The sequence below is a fragment of the Triturus cristatus genome, chromosome 5_2 (genome assembly GCF_964204655.1).
Source record: "Triturus cristatus chromosome 5_2, aTriCri1.1, whole genome shotgun sequence".
In the NCBI taxonomy this organism is placed as follows: domain Eukaryota; kingdom Metazoa; phylum Chordata; class Amphibia; order Caudata; family Salamandridae; genus Triturus; species Triturus cristatus.
In genome coordinates, this window is record NC_140588.1 from 444,454,873 (window position 1) to 444,473,361 (window position 18,489).

Sequence of the window (18,489 nt, forward strand, 5' to 3'; positions counted from 1 at the left end):
TAATTGTGTTCAGCGTAAAATTGCCCATTTGAAAATGGCATTTCATTAATGCAACTGCATTTTTTAAAACTATTTTGTCTTTTTTTTTAACACATAGAGCCCTATCCTCTAAACCCTTCTAAATTAGAGGTGTTCACTTTCTATTCCCACACTGGAAATGCATTTACTCCTGCCCTCTGAACATTTTTAGGTTGGTAGTCTACAGAGAAACATTTGCAGATAATTACAGTCATTGAGATGGAACACAGGTTTGGCGCAGCGGCAAAGGCGGCTGGCTCTGGAGTGCATGGTTCACGGTTTAATCAGCTCAGCATCATGTGACTCTGGGCAATAGCTCACTTAATCTCCTTGACGACTCCCAGCGCCTTGAGACCCTTACGGGTGATTACTTCGCGCTTTACAAATACCAGGTTTTGTCAGTTGATATATGTCCTTGGTGGTACATAAGATAGTGACTAAATTGTGTCTGGGGCACTGTTTAATTGATTGTTTTGTTAATTGTTACCTTTGGTTAATAGTGCTAATTTTTGTCTCTGTCTATGGAGGGATCAGTGGCGTAGCAAGGAGAAGCAGGGGGCGGACCGCCCCGGGCAACACAAGTTTTGGGGTGGCGGTCTACCTCCACCCCCTCACTTGTACCAGCAGCCAGTGCTGGGCGGCAGCCACACAGGAATCATGCCAGCAACTCCCTCCGGCCGTCGCAGGAATCTGTCAGCACCTCCCTTCCACTTACCAGCCGCCACGAGCGGCGAACACTAGCGTGGCACCGTCAGCCAATGGTCTAGCTATGCTACTGGGAGGGATTGAATGGACCCTCTCATTAGGGGTACAAAGGCAATCATTGCAACGGAGACAGCGAAAGAAGGATAAAATAGATGAGTGTGGTCCTTGAACATTTTTTGCGGTTCTTACTTCTTAATTGTCGTTCTGGTCTTGACACCTTACTCTGTGAATCTACATCTGGTGTCATGATTAGGGATGCTTTCAACAACATAACTAAAACAACTAAACTTCTTCTGGCTAGGACTTCAGCAGAGCCAATATCCAACTTCCTATGATGGTTTGACAGAGCCTGTTCCAAGGCTAGTAAAAACCTGCATTCAGTTCTGAATAGTCGACCGAGAGCCAGAGATATAGTAACCGCTATCAGGAGGGCATATAAGAACGCTTCAAAGCAGAGACAATCTAAATTAGAAACTGCAGCTGGGAATGAACTATTACTTGCCTGTACCATGAGAAATAGTTCTTATTTCTGTAAAGTTAACTGTGCTTTTTTCACATAGTGTTGCTCTAGATTCTCATATTTAAGAAGATTTATAGTAGTGATACCCTAGTCGATGTCACTTCACCCCATATAGGGGTCCCTGCCCATCGTGCCTTTTTTTCAATCCTCAGGAGGTCCATTTGGCAATCACCCAGTTAACAAAAAATAAGGTGCCTGGGCCTGATGGTGTACCCGCCTTCCTGTCTACAACACACCCTTAATTATGGGCTCCCTTACTTGCACATGTAATGAACAAAGTGATAGCTGGGAGTATACCCTCAACGTGGTCGACATCGATCATCTTACCTCTTTTCAAAAAAGGTGATTAGGCTATCGACCCATCTCTTTAATAGACTGAGTGGTGAACGTCATAGGTAGAACTCTTTTAAACAGACTTACAGCTTGGTTGGAGGCCCAGGGTGGGATCTCCGATGTCCAGTATGGATTCAGGCCCGGTCTTGGCACAACATATCAAGGCTTAAATTTCCATAACTTTGTCAGTAAGTAAACCATGGGAGGGATCAGGTTGGCCCATCCTGCTTTCATGGATCTCACCTCAGCCTTCGGCCGAGTAAACAGATACTGGCTTTGGTCTATTGTAACCCTGAGGGCCATTGACCAATACATTGTTCATTTTTATATGAAGGCCATTGTCTGATATCAACAGGATGGAAGCTGCTCAGAGGAGTTCGCCATACAGAGAGGGGGTACATAATAGTTGTATACTGGCTCTCTTTCTGTTTACCCTATATTTGAAGCATGTAGAGCAAGCCTTGTTAAGCTGTAGATCAGACTGTGCTCGTATTGGTGCCCGTGCAATCCCTGCTCACTTGTATGCGGACAACGCGTTACTAATTTCTAGGACCGCGTTGGGACTACAAAATCTAGTGGACACATTTGTGTCCTTCATGAAAAATCTAGACCTCTCAGTCAACTTTAGTAAGTCATTTATGATGGTTCTAGGGCAATTTTAGATTTGGGGTCTCTAGTTGGCAATGGTTTGCACCTTTGTCCAAATAGGGACCCCTGCGTTTAGTCAGGGTAAGGGGCTACACTCCTAAAATAACCCCTGCTCACCCCCTTGGTAGCTTGGCATGAGCAGGTAGGCTTTTTCTGGACAGACCATCAGCATTGGCGTGTTCTGTACCAGGGCGGTGTTCCACCATGACGTCCATCTCCTGTTGGGAAATGGACCACCACAACAGACCACAGCAAATGCCTCACACTCAATTGCACTCCACCTCTGTTCCCGTGGAAGTAACCTCCTACTGATGAAGGCTACAGGTTGGTCTAGGCCCTCCTCATTCATCTGTGACAGAACAGCCCCCACACCATGCTTTAAAGTGTCTGTTTGGACAATAAACTCTTGAGAAGTCCAGTTCACTTTCTTGGGCTGCTTCCTGGAAGTCAGCTCTGTCAAGGGTGCAACAATGCTTGCCAGTGGATCGACTGACCTGCTCAGAGTGGTCAGAGCGCGCTGCGCTGTTTGTTGTCGTTCTGCCGTTTGTGAGGCGTTTTTTTAACATTTCCCGTTTTGTATTTATTTTTATTTGGTTATTTTTTTGCCCTTGTTCTTATATTGTGTCCACTCACCTGCACAATAATCGTGATTACACTGCGCTTTTGCGGGTCCTTTCCCTGCTATTCGCGACTTTGGCGGCCATATTAGGGGAGTGTAGGACGGCTGGAGGCGACATCTGATTGGACGGTGGAGCGTCACAAGGACGCTTGTCCTCTCTTAAGGAGGGTAAACCTTAGGGTCAGTCTTGCCAGTGGATCGACTGACCTGCTCAGAGTGGTCAGAGCGCGCTGCGCTGTTTGTTGTCGTTCTGCCGTTTGTGAGGCGTTTTTTTAACATTTCCCGTTTTGTATTTATTTTTATTTGGTTATTTTTTTGCCCTTGTTCTTATATTGTGTCCACTCACCTGCACAATAATCGTGATTACACTGCGCTTTTGCGGGTCCTTTCCCTGCTATTCGCGACTTTGGCGGCCATATTAGGGGAGTGTAGGACGGCTGGAGGCGACATCTGATTGGACGGTGGAGCGTCACAAGGACGCTTGTCCTCTCTTAAGGAGGTCATGCGGACGCGCAGCGGACACGTGCAGCGGTTACGCCGGATCACCGCCGCAGTCACGCCAGAGTCCAGCCCGTCTGTGCCCGTCCGGGCCCAGACGGGCTTAGGGCCAGGGCCCTTGGCAAAGGTGCCTGAAATAAGGGTTACTTATTCCCGTGAGGATATCCTGTCATTACGCCCCCCGAAAGATACAATATGTAAGTATATTCATAAAGGTTTAAAACTGTTCTCGGGTTGTAGGATTTGTCAGTCGACTCAGTCAGCGAAGGGCAGGAATGCCCTGTCTATGGCTCTGTTGAATTGTAGATCCCTCCCGAGCCATTCCTTAGAAATCAATTTTCTTATACAAGATTTTGATCTAGATATTCTGTTTTTGACGGAAACCTGGATCACATCTTGTGCGGGGGTGGATATAGTTCGAGCCCTCCCCCCAGGCTTTCTAATATACCATCTGGATAGACCTGTGGGACGAGGGGGCGGCATTGCCATTATATACAGAGATACTTTCGTGTGTAGGGCTCAGCCTGGAGGGGTGCTAGAATGTGAACGCTGTCAGTTTTCCCTACGGATCTCACCTTCGCTGTCGGTGTCAGGTCTATTGGTCTACCGCCCCCCAGGTGGTGTGGGCAATTTTGTTAGTTCGCTGATGGAAGCAGTCATGCCTTTGGCAGCCTCCACGGCCAACTTTTTAGCGTTAGGAGACTTTAATCTCCATTTTAATGATCCGGCAGATTTAATAGCGGCAGACTTGCAGGGTGATCTTAAAGCTTATGAGTTGAGTTTAATTAACACGGGAGCCACGCACATTAAGGGTCATTTGTTGGACCCCATTTTTTCTAACATGCCCCATCTCAGATCTCTGCCCCCTTCTCCTCTCCCGTGGTCAGATCACTTCTTGGTGCCTTTTACTTGGCAAGTGGAGCGAATGGCGATCCCTCTCCCAAAGGTTCATACTCTGGAGAGAGCCTGGTCCAGGCTTGCGGTGGACAGCTGGATTACTATTCTTGAAGGTATGTGTCCTTCTCCAGTTGCAGACCCGGTATGCGCAGACGCAAATATCAACCAGTGGCTGACCAGCTCTCTTGATGTTATCATTCCTAAAAAGAGAGTGTTAAAAAGGGAGAAAAGGTCGGTTTCTGCCCCATGGTACACCCCTGATTTGAGATCTCTCAGGAAGGGATGCAAGAGATTGGAGAGGGCATGGAGAAAGGAAGGTGTTGAGGCTAAGCGAGTGGAGTATCGCACGGCAATCAGGGTGTATAAATCGGCTCTTCGTCATGCTAAGGCCTAATTCTTTGAGGAGAGAATAAAAAGTTCAGCCAATTCCTCCAGAGAAACTTTTAGAGTGGTAAATGAACTCAAAGTCCCCGAGCCCCTGGTAACCCACGACAGTCCAGGTGAGAAATGCAAGGAGCTGGCAAACTATTTTAATATGAAAATAGTTAATATTCTCAGCGCCTTACCACAGGATGTCCAAAGAATAGAGCCGGGTAATCAGTCTCGAGGAGTTTTTGTTCATTTGGATACCTTTGGGCCAGTCTCAGTTGATGAAGTCCATAAGGAACTGGGCTCTTTGAAAAGTGGTTCCCCTAGGGACCCTGTCCCTATGAGATTTTTGAAACAGGTAGCAACCACTATTGTGGCTCCGGTTACAGACCTCATTAATGCATCTTTTGTTCAGGGCTTGGTGCCACCGAGCTGGAAGAGAGCAGTGGTAAAGGCTCTTCTGAAAAAAACAAATTTAGATCCTTCTGATCTGGCAAATTTCAGGCCTATCTCCCTGCTTCCCGGCTTCGGTAAGATCGCGGAAAGGCTGGTGAATCGGCAGCTGTCACACTTCCTGGAGTCCAATGTCTTGCTGCGAGGCTCTCAAACCGGATTCCGACCAGGTCAGGGCACTGATACCGCTCTTCTGGCAGTCGTTGAGGAAGCTAGAAGCATTTTGGATTCAGGAGGGTCAGTGGCAGTGATCCTCCTGGACCTTAGTGCGGCGTTCGACACGGTAAACCATCAAGTGTTGATCCAACGGCTGGCAGATATAGGGGTCGCAGGTGGGGTTTTGAAGTGGCTTAGGTCATTTCTCTGTGATCGGACGTATCAGGTTTGGGAAGGTAGTGAACGGTCGGTGTCTATCCCCCTCCAGTGTGGTGTGCCACAGGGCTCTTCTTTGAGCCCTACATTGTTTAATGTATATATGGCCCCCCTGGAGGACGTGGTGGCCCCATTTGGTATCAAAATCATCAGCTATGCTGACGATACGCAGCTGGGGGTCACCTTATCCCAACTTGTGGATAACCCCGACTCGCTGCACTCCTGCATGTCCAAAGGTCACACCTGGATGTGTGAATCAGCGCTAAAGCTGAACGGTTCAAAGACCGAACTAATACTGATAGGACACAAAACTCCTTCTCTTCCTCTGACTAGCTGGCCCAGTTGTCTGGGAGCTCTGCCGAGCCCTAAAGAGGAGATCAAAAGCCTGGGGATCTGGCTGGAACAAGATCTTTTTTTCAGGACCCAGGCGAAAAAAAACGGCAGGAGTATGTTTTGGTCTTCTTCGTTCAGCTCGTAAAGTTCTTCCCTTGCTGCCTTGGACATCTAGGAAGTTACTTATTCAGGGGCTTATTGTATCTAGATTAGATTACAGTAATACCATTTTCCTAGGTGCCCCTGAAGCTCCGTTCAATAAACTGCAGCAAGTTCAAAATGCTGCTGCTAGGCTGCTTATGGATACACCAAGGATGCAGTCAGCTAGACCTGCACTGAAGGCCCTGCATTGGCTTCCGGCGCGGGAAAGGGTCAAATTCAAGGCTCTTTGCACCGCGCATAAAATTCTTCAGGGGAAGGGACCTCCTATCCTGCGGAATTTAGTTGTGCCCTATAAAGCTAATAGGGCCCTGCGATCTGACCAAAAACATCTTCTTCAAGTCCCCAGGGTTAAAAGGGCGCGGGCCGGTGGGCGAAGATATTCGGTCAACATAGCTATTCTGTGGAACAGACTTCCCCTGAGTTTGCGCTCAGAGACGTGCATCTTACGGTTCCGGAAATTTCTCAAAACGTACCTTTTCTCTGCCTGACGCTGCTGAATTATCTGCTTTGTATGGTTGTCACCCTAGACAAGCGCTGGGATGCCCGAGGGTAACTATGCGCTATATAAATCTCTTATTCATTCATTCATTATTCAATGCTGCCATACCCCTTGACAAACCTCCTGTAGTACCCCGTGAGTCCTAAAAAGGCTCTCACCTCTGTCTGGGTCTTGGGGGTTCCCAAGCCAGGATGGTCTCAATCTTGGGCTGTAGGGGCGCCACCTGGCCGCTCCCCACCTGGTGTCCCAAGTACACCACGGAACCCTGCCCGATCTGGCACTTACTCGCCTTGATTGTGAGGCCTGCTCTCCGCAGCGCCATCAACACTTCCCAGAGGTGGCGCAGATGTTCTTCCCAACTGGTGCTGAACACTGCAATGTCATCCAGGTAGGTGGCACTGAACTCTTCCAGTCCAGCCAACACCTGGTTGACCATCCTCTGAAAGGTGGCAGGGGCATTCTTCATCCCAAAGGGCATAACCTGGAACTGGTAGCGCCCATCTAGTGTGGAGAATGCTGACCTCTCTCTTGCCCCATCAGTCAAGGCGATCTGCCAGTACCCAGACATTACGTCAAACGGGCTGAGGTACCAGGCGGTCCCTAACCGACCAATGAGCTCATCAGCCCTGGGGATGGGGTGCGCGTCAGTCCTGCTGACTGAATTGGGCCCTCAGTTTTCCACACAGAACCGAAGTTCTGGTGTGATACCCGGTGCGGCAGCTTTTGGGACCAAGACCACTGGGCTGACCCAGGACTGTTAGAGGACTCAATCACCCACAAAGCAAGCATCTTGGAGACTTCTTCCTTGATGCAAGCTCTCATCCTGTCAGTCACTCTGTAAGTTCTGTGCTTAACAGGGGGATTGTCCCCAGTATCTACATTATGGACACACCAATCAGTGACACTGGGAGTCAGGGAGAAGAGATCAGAAAACTGTCCCAGCAACAAGTGACAGTCATTTTGCCGCTCAGGGGTCCGAGTGGAAGAGAGGTTTACACCATCCACTGACCCATCTTGCTATGTTGCAGACAGGAGGTCAGGAAGAGGCTCAGTCTTCCAGCATCTGTTGCTAGGAGCATGCCCACTTTGGACCTCTCTAAGTGGTGCTTCAGGCAGTTGACATGCAGGACCCGCAAAAGGTTCCTTGGAGACTGCAAGTCCACCGAGTAGGTGATATTACTCTTGCACTCCACCACCTCAAATGGTCCGGTTCACTTATCCTGGAGCACACAGGGCTCCACTGGTGCCATGACCCACACTTTCTGACCAGGCTGAAACTCAACCAGAGTGGCATTCTGGCCGTACCACAGCTTCCTCTCCTCCTGGCTGGCTTCCAGATTCACCTAAGCGAGTTGTCTGAATAGCCTAGTCTGGTTCCTGAAGTCCAGCATGTAGCTATATACATCCTGGAGAGGTTTCTTGGGAGTTTGCTCCCAGCCTTCCTTGACCAAACTCAGAGGTCCTCTTACTGGGTGACCATAGAGAATTTCAAAGGGGCTGAACCCTAGGGACTTCTGTGGCACCTCAAGGTAAGCAAAGAGAAGGCATGGCAAGAGGACATCCAACTTATGCCTCATAGGTTCCTCAAGACCCATAATCATGCCTTTGAGGGTCCGGTTGAACCTCTCAACCAGCCCATTACGTTGCGGGTGGTAAGGAGTGGTGAACTTGTATGTTACACCGCACTCCTGCCACAGGGACTTGGAAATAAAGTTTGTACCACGTTCTGATACCACCTCTCTGGGGAACCCCACACGGGAGAAACTCCCACCACGGTGCCGTCACAGTCTGGAGAGGGATGGCTTCCGGGTTCCGGGTAGCATGGTACACAAAGACCAGGATGAACCTGTTGCCCATGGCTGTCTTGGGATCCAGAGGCCCCACAATGTTAATGCACACCCTTTCATAGAGTGTGCTGACCACATGGAATGGCTGTAGAGGAGCCTTGTGCTTCCTCCTACTCTTTCCACTTGCCTGGCAAGTCTGACAGGTCCCGCAATGAGTGTCTGAACTCTTGCGCATTTGGGGCAAATAAAAGTGGGTGACAAGCCTTTCAAAGGTCTTGTCCTGCCCCAAATGTCCTGTTAAAGGCACATCATGAGCCAGCCACAGTAGGCAGGCTCTGAAGCGCCGGGGTACCACCAGCATAGGGGCTAACCCAGGCTCAGCAACCTTAGGCTCACCATACAGGAGACCATTCTCCCAGTAGATCCAATGCGATCCAGACTGATCACCTGCTGCCTGGTTTGCAGACTGTTGCTGCAAACTCACAAGAGAAGGACACTTCTTCTGCTCCTCACAGAACTCTTCCTTGGAAGGTCCTCCTTCCTTCTGCCAATGGGTCAGCTCAGGCAGGTCCCCCAGTTCAGCTACCTGTTCCCCTGTAGGTTCCAGAGCATCCCCCTCAAGGTCTGCCTCCTCCTGGACCGTGGGAACTGTGGGGGCGGGTTTCCCATGCCCCCGGCCTCTTCTCTTTAAGGCAGGAACCTGGGCCACTCTTTCAGGCTCCAGGTCCTCTTGAACACCCTTACTGGCTGCCATGGGCCGAGTGGTCACACATGCTTACTCAGGCAAAACCCAACATCTCTAAATTAGCAATTTGCTCCACCTTAGCCTAAGGGGAGCTCTCTAAATCGTTACCCAACAGAGAGTCAACAGGCATGGCTGGCCTCACAGCTACTTGAAGAGTACCTGAGACCCCCCCCACTCAAAGGGAACCTGAGCCACCTTGCAGTGGCTCTCTGTGTTGTCAGCGGCAACAATTGGGGATCTCCTGCTCTGCGGACACCAGCCAACAACTGACAGCTGTTACACTGGCTCCGGTGTCTCTAAGAGCCTCCACTCTATGGCCATTGATGGTCACTCATTGCCTGTACTTCTTAGTGTTATCAGGCAGTTGGGTCCCGGAGACCACCTCACAGTCTCCTAAAGAGACACGGGACATCTCTGCGAGACCCCACACACCTTGGGCTCCCATCTCCTCCCCCAGGGCTACACTAGCCATCTGCCGGTGTGGTGCACCAGTGGGTGCTGTCTTCTCATACGGGGACATCTTGCATCATAAGAACAGTGGCCCACTAGATCACACTTAAAACAGGTCTTGGGCCCCCTGTGAACAGGCTTATCTGTCGGGGCCCCTGCCTTTTTATCAGGGGGAGGCTGGGAACCCTTCCCTTGGTTCCCTTGGGGATTAGTTTGGGTCCTTTCTGAAACTCCCTCTGTTTACCCTTGTCCCCCCCCCCCCACTCCTCTGCTGTGGACCCTGCCTACCTTTGGCGAAGTCTCCCACATGACCCTTGTGGACCCGGGTGCTCAGCCAGCGGTCCGCCTCCTCAGCAAAATTCCTAGGGTTAGTCAGCATACTATCAATCGGGTGCTGGCGTAACTCTGGAAAACAATAATTGGACAAGTGCTCCCATGCAAGCATATCATAGACCGCCTAAAAATTATCCACTTTGCCACCCTTCACCCAACCATCCAATGCTGTGCAAAGGAAAGACACATATTCCACCCATGTGGTAGATTTCAGTTTCTTGCAATTCCTAAACCTTTGTCTGTACAACTCTGGGGTCAAACCATATCTGGACATTAGGGCTCCTTTCATGTGGGCAGAGGACACCTGCTCCTCTGTATGCAAATCTAACAAGGTGCCCCGCCCATCACTAACAAAGCGGTCCCACAACCCCGCTCCCCAATCCTTATCAGGGACCTGGTGGGCCAACATTTCAGCTTCATAAGCCCTAAACCATTGACCAATATCCTCATTTTTGTGGAAATCCTTAACTACTTCTTTGTGGATGTAGGCACTTGCTTCTACAGGCACTGGTGGTGCGCTGCCACCAGAGGGAGGAACCTCTCAACTTTTGGCTTTGATTTCCTATTCCCTCAACACTCTCTTGTGTTCGAAATGCATTTTCTTTTCCTCTAAGGCTAACTTCTTCATTTCTAATTCCATCCCAAGCTCTATTTTCTGGCCTATGGGGACAGGTAGCCTTGCAATAGTGAAACACGAAATTGGCTATAATTCACTATCAGGCCATGCCACATACATTAGGGCCTGTCCTACCTCTTACAATCAATGCACCCTGCCCTTGGGCCTACTTTAGGGGTGTCTGATATGTAGAAAAGGGTAGGTTTGGGGACTGTCAAGAGGGTGCCTTTACCAAGTCAATATGGCAGCACTGTGCTGCACACAGGCTCTGCAATGGCCGGCCTGAGCCACAGGTTACAAGTTGCTCCAGTGGGTGGCACAATCAGTGCTGCAAGCCCACCAGCAACATTTGATTTACAAGCCCTGGGCACACACGGTGCACTGTACTAGGGTCTGACAAGTAAACCAAATAAGCCAATCATGGAGTCACTAATCCATTACAACAATTTACAATAGGGAGCACTTGCACTTTGGCACTGAATAGCAGTGGCAAAGTGGCCAAAGCATCTAGACCAGCAAAACACATAGCAAAAATACAGGAGGCAACAGGAAAAAATGGAAGGGAGACCCATGCCAATGATGCCAGGTCTAACAGGCAAAATACAAGAAACAGGAGATTCAGGGCTAATTACCATGAGCTTTTAAAGGTTAGCTCTTTTCCCGGTTTAGGGGTGGAATTTGATAATGGCTACTCCTGGAACCCTTGAGGTCAAGAGGAATATTTTCAGCCGAAAATCCCCAACAAATTTTAGCTGTGTGAAGCATTTGGGAAAGTCGCTGGTTGGTACAATTGCTGTGAACAACCATCATATTTCTTGCAACAACTCAAGGGCTAGATAGTTGAAGACATATGATGGGCAGTACTTTTAGCAGGCGTGGCTGGTACAGGTAAGAGCGTGAGGTGGGGGAGAAGACAGCCCTCGGGACAGGGAAAATAAAATAAATAAATAAAAACCCGAGCGCAAGGTAAGTGGTTTTATTTATTTATTTATCTAATTTTCCCTATCATGTTGTATACTTGTACGGTCCGCAACTGCCTTTTGGAGGTAGCATTTAGCAATTTATCCTGGCCTACACTACTCGATCACAGGATTATTTATGTTTTATACTCTGTAAAGCGAAATGAACCAACCCCTTCTTCTCTTACCTGAAAGCACAGTAGACCCATTGTGGTTTTTGTTTTCTGGTTTAAGAGCTTTTTTTTGTTTTTATGAGCTGTAGAGGTTTGTCTGTGTTTTTCTTTTTCTTTTTCTTTTTCTTGTAGGTATGTGTGTATTTTTTTTATTAATTGTGAAATGTATACATATTTTATTGTTTTTTTATGTTTTTTTCTTAAAACCGAATAAAGATTTATGACATGCTAACTGAAGTACGATAGTGTTTGGTTTAATGCCATATAAATAATAATAATAATAATAAAATCTTTATTCGGCAAAGCATACAGCCATAAAAGATACAATACATTAAAATAGCGAATTCACTAAAAAAGAATAATTCATTTTTTGACAACTTCTAAAATAACTACACAATATGCCCTCATCTTACAGGACCATAAAATTCTGCTATTTGAACATATCAGAATTCGTAAAAAAAAAAACACCCCTCTATCTTAATCATTCCTAGTTTTCCTGGATCTCACCAGTGCCTTTAAAAAGTGTGCGACCACGAATAAAGTGCATTAATTCTGCAAGAGTTGCATGGGCAAAAGTGTAATTCGAGCCTGTCTAAAACCCATGTCTTTTAAATATGGTTTAAGATACAGTCGCTTGGGATATGTAAAATATTTGCATAAAAAACAAAATGTAAAATATCCTTTTGAGACCTATTGTCGCAGCCACAGGGCCCTCTGTCGTCTGTTCGCGCTACAAAGTCGATAGGGGAGGCCACTAAGTGATGAAACATGTTAAATCTAAAACGGGTCATTAAAAAAACGATCATAGGCACAAGTTACAATAGTAAAATAATGTTCTATTCCTTGCACTGATTTCATTAGGGCATGTGCTCTGACTGTCGGTTTTAACATTTCCTTTCCTTTTCGCTCTGCACTAACCTTTTTAAAGAATAGGTCATTGATTAGTTGTCTATCCTCTTTCTTCGCTGAGCTGCAATTTGTGGAAATATCTGATCTTCCTAGACTATGGAGTGTGTCTTTAATGTATCTTAGCCACGGTATTTTAAGGGCATGCTCCAATGAAGAGCAATCCAAAATTATCTCTTTGTTAAAGGAGACCTCCTCATTGAACCAAATATTCACCCAATAGTACAGAGACTTAACTGCGACTAAATCTGACACAAGCCTCACCCCGAGATCTTCGTGGACTGAGTGGGAGGGGGTACCTTGAGGGACCTTTGATAGCGGTCTCAGGTATTTATTGTGCATCATCTGTAGGTCTCTCACTGCCTTTGTAGCCCCAAACTTTACTCCCATAAACGGCCTTGAATCAAATTGATTGATATAATTTTAAAATTACCCCAGGCGACCATGTAACAAACTGTGCAACATTCGCTATATCTCCCATTGCTTTCTTCTTGTCCATCACCTTCTCTTCTTTCAGGGTATTCCAGTTTAATCTAGCATCAAATAGGACCCCGAGATATTTAAAAGCTGGAACTTTGGCTATAATATTAGAGCTTGCCCTATAAGATGTTTTACTCTTCCCTTGACAGCCCACTTCCATCACAAACGACTTTGCATAATTGGGAGACAAGTCCAGTCTTTTCATAAAGGAGACAAATCAATCAATTAAAATTTGCAAAGCTCTTGAGGTGTGTGCTATATGCACAGCATGATCTTCATAAAGCAGAACGGGGCACTAGTCTAGTACCTATTCTCGGGGTATCGACATGCAGAGATATCATGGCAGATTCCAGCCCATTAATATACAGCGTGAATAAAAAAGGGGCTAGAATACAGCCTTGACGCACCCCTCTTGAGCATTTGAAGCTATCAGTGAGATCCCCCTCTTGAGTGAAACGTACTGCAGCTGAGGTATAGGCATATAAAGACTTCAGGGCATTTATTAATGAGTGCTCTACTCCCAAATCGTCTAACAGGGCCCATAATTTACTACGGTTCACCCTGTCAAACGCAGCAGTGAGATCCATGAAACCTAAATAAATAGATCCCGCTTTAGCGATTGTATATTTGGCTGTCACCAGGTAGAGGTTCAGACATTGACCCACTGTATACGTGCCTGCACGGAAGCCATATTGGACCTCCGAGATAATTTGATTTTTGTATGACCATTCCACTAGCCATATAAAGGAAGCCTATTTGTGTAGGTGCTACTCTCTGATAAGAATATGTGTCCAGTTTTGTTTTGTGTTGCAATTTGTTGTGTGGTGATGAAGTGTGTTGTTTTTCATGCCTTAATGTGTTTGTGCTTTATTATTCCATTTTGTATTTGTAATGGTTGGCGTTCAGTTTACTGTTTTTAATATCTTGTGCCCAGGAATGTTTATGTTTGTTGTCAATTTTTCTTGCGTTCTGTTATTGTTTTGTGCCTGTTATTACTCAAGATGTGCCAACAAATGCTGCTGGATTTCCACCCAAAAACAGCACTTTCCTGTTTCAGTTCCATTGACAATAAACCATTTACCTAAGGTGTTAAAATATCGCTGCTTCATCTCTTTAATTAATTTAGTCACCTGTCAGTCCTAAACTGTGGTATTGGCCTGGCCTTTAATTAACACTTTGACTGCTCACGTTATGTGATTCGACCCATGCTGATCCTACCTTTTCATGGCAAATCGTCCCTCAAATGCGCACTTCTTGTAGGTGAGAAACTCACACACAAAAAAAGATTTGTATTTATTGTGTAGTTAATTAAAACGATTGCAATTTAGCTTAAAAGATTCAAAAACGGTTCTCAATTAAAAATTGTGACTTTATTAGCATCACATTAGCATTCATTCCTTCTGCTGAAATGGTCTAAGCACTTACAATATTTAGGATAGCAAAATACTTGAAGCTAGCCAGAAGTAAAAAATTCAGACATCATTCGTAAAAGATAAACAGTACATATTACGTCTAAAATTGGTGATCAATATACGGCAAAGTTAATTGGACTTGCAAAATAAGCAAAATATACGCTGACCTGTTTTACAAAAATTATTAAAGTGCATTCTGCCATCTTGAGCTACCAGGAAAATGGAGCTCAATGTGCAAAATTTAAAAAGCGATATTGTATACATCCCTGCTTTACGGGAGTATTGAGTATGCGAAATGGGCAGAGTAAATTTGCTCCATTATTGCACGTGGTTGTTCCTAGATTGCATGCAATTTCTAGACCACGTCTTTGGTCTTTGCAATCCCTTTACAACCCGTTGATATTTGGGCATGTTGGAATTATAAATCAGTGCAGTTAAAACGGTTAACGTTCTATATTTCTTCTGATTCACAGAGGTCGATGTTGTGGGATTAGTTTGTCCAGTTCCCGCTACCCCTGATGCATTTGTAGCAGTTTGCTAACTTGTTGGAGAAACTTTATTGCCCTGCATGAGAGCTGCAGCGACTGGCTATTTAATAAAGCCATTACGGCAGGTCAACAAGATCTAGTGACTAGAGAGCGGGAATTAGACATTGCCATCTGCATTGACTGACGGCAGGACAAATACACAGAAAATGTTGGACTATCTCTTCCGCACGCTTGCAAAGTCCGCACAAATTTGTCGGCCAAGTTTGTTTCCATGATGGTACCTGGTCTTTTGAGGGGAAAGCTCCCAAACGAATTAGGAGTAGCGAGTGCTCTATTGTTGGGAGTAGCGATTGCTCTATTGTTGGTGATATAGGAGATATTGGCCAGTAGGAAATGTCTATGTATCCTTATTCAAGAAATACCAAGGCTGGGGTGAAAAGCCAAAGGGCCAAAATAAGCCTCCAATGTCCTTCAGAAGAGTGTCTTACTTGATTCGATCGATGTGTAACAGCTCTGAATCCATGTCCGGCCTAAGGCCTCTTCTTTTGAGACAACGTCCAGAATTAGGACGCTTCATACCGATTACACATTACTGAATCCATTTGGCACATGTACTCCATTACTACTCTTTTGCCCTGAAGAAGCCCTTGCTAGGGCAAAACGAGTTGGCTGTCTCTAAAGCTGTACACCAAGTGTGTGTGAAATAAAAGACATACAATGGCACCGACAAACGACTATTGATTCAATATCACTTTGTGTACCTTGCAACCTGCTGCTCATGAATATTGCCTCTAATCTATCCTGTTTATGTTAATGCAAGCACTCCATCCACGAATAAGTGCAATTTAGATTTGTACAAATCCCAAATCTGTAAAACAGTGTGTGGCATTTACATTCGCAAATCTTGTTTGCCAATGTCTAAATGTACAATTCACATTGAGCACCTAAAATGTAAGTGAATAGGCCACATACATAAATGGGGCTTGCAGCTGTGCTCAAATGCTTGGGGTTTCCTATCACACAAAACTCCTACTAATCCATATCATATCTAAAAATCGTGCAAAAAACAGGACCATTTCAGTGCTATCAGATTATACTTCAGTCCTCAGTGATGCACACATCGTACATAATTCTAGAGAACCATTTCCAGGAACTCTTAAAACTCATTCCTTTTTAGTAGCAGATGAACTCGGTCATAAAGTGACGTTTCCCGTAGATCGAAAAAAATGAGTCTCTCCAACCACTTGCTTCTAAAATTCCTACCGTTTATAAAATTTGTAAAATTGCCATTAAAGTCTAAAGACCAAATGCCAAATGTCAAATATTATTGCGGCACAATGAGCCAAGAAAACATAACAAGTCTAACTTATTGAACAATGTGGCACAGATGCCATTTCGAATCTCCAGAAAGAATTTTTGATTATGAAACAGTATTACTTTCCTCGAATTAAAAATACTTATATGAGGCTCGAAGTTCCACATTTCAGGTGGTAAAATGTAGTCATTACTACGTATTTCACTTTTTACGCACATTCTTCGGCTATTGAGGATTATTCAATTTTCAGCTGCCTTATAACAATCAGCAGGGTCGACCTGCTAAGGCAATTTGTAAGGCATCTGCCCATACGGATCGTGCATGACAGCAAAACGACCTTCCAATCAAATCGTTTGACATTTAATATCTTTAAAACGAGTTAATAGTCAGCTGCTGACGGCCTCGCCATTTGCAAGTGTTTAAAGCACGCACAGCTCGACTCAGTGATATGATGCCTTTTTCAAAATTCTGTTTTCATTATTGCCAGTCTTCTCGCCTATACTCTTTTTACAATAAACTCTATATTAAATCTGAATAATTTTCCACATGCTAGAAGTGTTCCTTCTTTGACAAAGAGTAAGATAATGCTGATTGTCCAGTATTGAACTTGGCATCCAACTACTTTTGCTCCACCATTAGAGAACTATTCCTGTCAAATTTCTGCCAAGCAATTGAACAGCGTCCCAGGGGTAAGTAGCACACATGAGGTCCTTTACTTCTGGCCCGCACTGGCACAGGGCAAAGCCAAGAACCTGTTTTTATGCGCTTGCAGTGTTTAAAGTGAATTCATGCATTGTGGTTGGCCTCACTTCCTGCAATTCTATACATTTAACAAGGGTCCGGCAGATAAACAATCGAGCAGGCCTGACTACACATTGCATCATTCGGAAAGATGTATACCTCCACCATCTATGCCCCCTAACACCAGCGCTTGTGCACCCGGCTATTTTGACCCTCCCCCCTCCTTTTGCCCCTTCTTTAACTTTGACTACTTCTCGCAAGGACCAGGCGACCATGGACTCCTTCCCCTCCCACAGGGTGATAGCTCATAGAGGGGCGACATTTAGGGAAGCCAGAAACAATGAAATAGTTCCACACTGGCCTATTTTTACAACTGAAACGTCTTGTTCTCCAAGAGCAAAACCCTAGGAACTTAGTACACCTGATTTGCAGATATGTAATTGACAGAGTTAGAACATTTTCATAAAAATAAATTAACAAAAACGATAATTTACCTCAGGAATTAACATGAAAATGCATTTTAAAATTGCACGTAGTCGAAATGTGAAAAGTGCACCAGGCAGTCATTTTCACTGGTAGGCCTCTGAGACTCTCTTTAACAAATAGAAGCCTTTAGAAATTGCTGAACCATGCAAACATGTATTTGATAGCTTGACCTTAACCTTGGCGTGCTTAGAATGTTTCATAACTGCAAAATGTTCAGAGTTTAAAAAAATGCATTCCTTTCTTAAGCTACATATTCTTGATGTACCAATTTGAACTGCCTGTATCATGTTTATATAATGCTGAATACAGAATCACACATTTTCCACATTAATGTTTACTTATAAAAAAATATGAAAGCCATTACTTAACTAGAAATATGTAAGCAAATGTTTCTGTCTTTAGTGTAGCTCATTGTTGCACAGTGAAACATTGAACAAGCATTTGCAATGCAATAGGTCTCAGATATGGGAGAGTTTAAACTATTGGCATTGTAAATGACAATGCCTCTTAGTTTTTGTTTTTTGAAAACCTGCAAGCGGTACATAAACACACACGTTGTACTCATATTAGTTGCTTAAGTGAAGCAAGGCTGGTAGTAACTGCTCCTCTTTTACTGCCAGACTTGCTTCTTGTAAGCAAGGACTAAAAGTACAAAGTGCGTGTTTACGCACCTCTTGCAGGTTTTCAAAACACATAAATTAAAGGCATCGTTCTTTACAATGCCAATAGATCAAACTCTCACAATTGCGAGACCTATTGCGTTGCAAATGCTTTCTTTTAATTTAGCGCTTTATACTGTAATAATGGCAGTAATTAGAGGCATAACAGCCTTAAAATAGACCTACGGACAATTGTTTCATAAAAACGTTTTTATTTTTTCCACACAAGCAGCTGGGAAATGGTCCTTAGCATCAAGAAAACTATTGCCCCTGCTAATCGTCACCTTATTCAGTGGCTAATTCCTTTTTCAAAAAGTGGCATCATCCAGCCGAAAAGCACACCTAATATTTGAGATGCTAATCCTCAGAGCGAGCTCTAGATTTTGCTTTCATTTTATCGTACTCTAAAATTAAATCCAAAATACTTTTAAAAAGGCCATATAAATGAATGCACTAGGAGCACATCTTTGAGACAATGAAAGAGATTGGTAACTGGTGCCATAGGCCAAAATC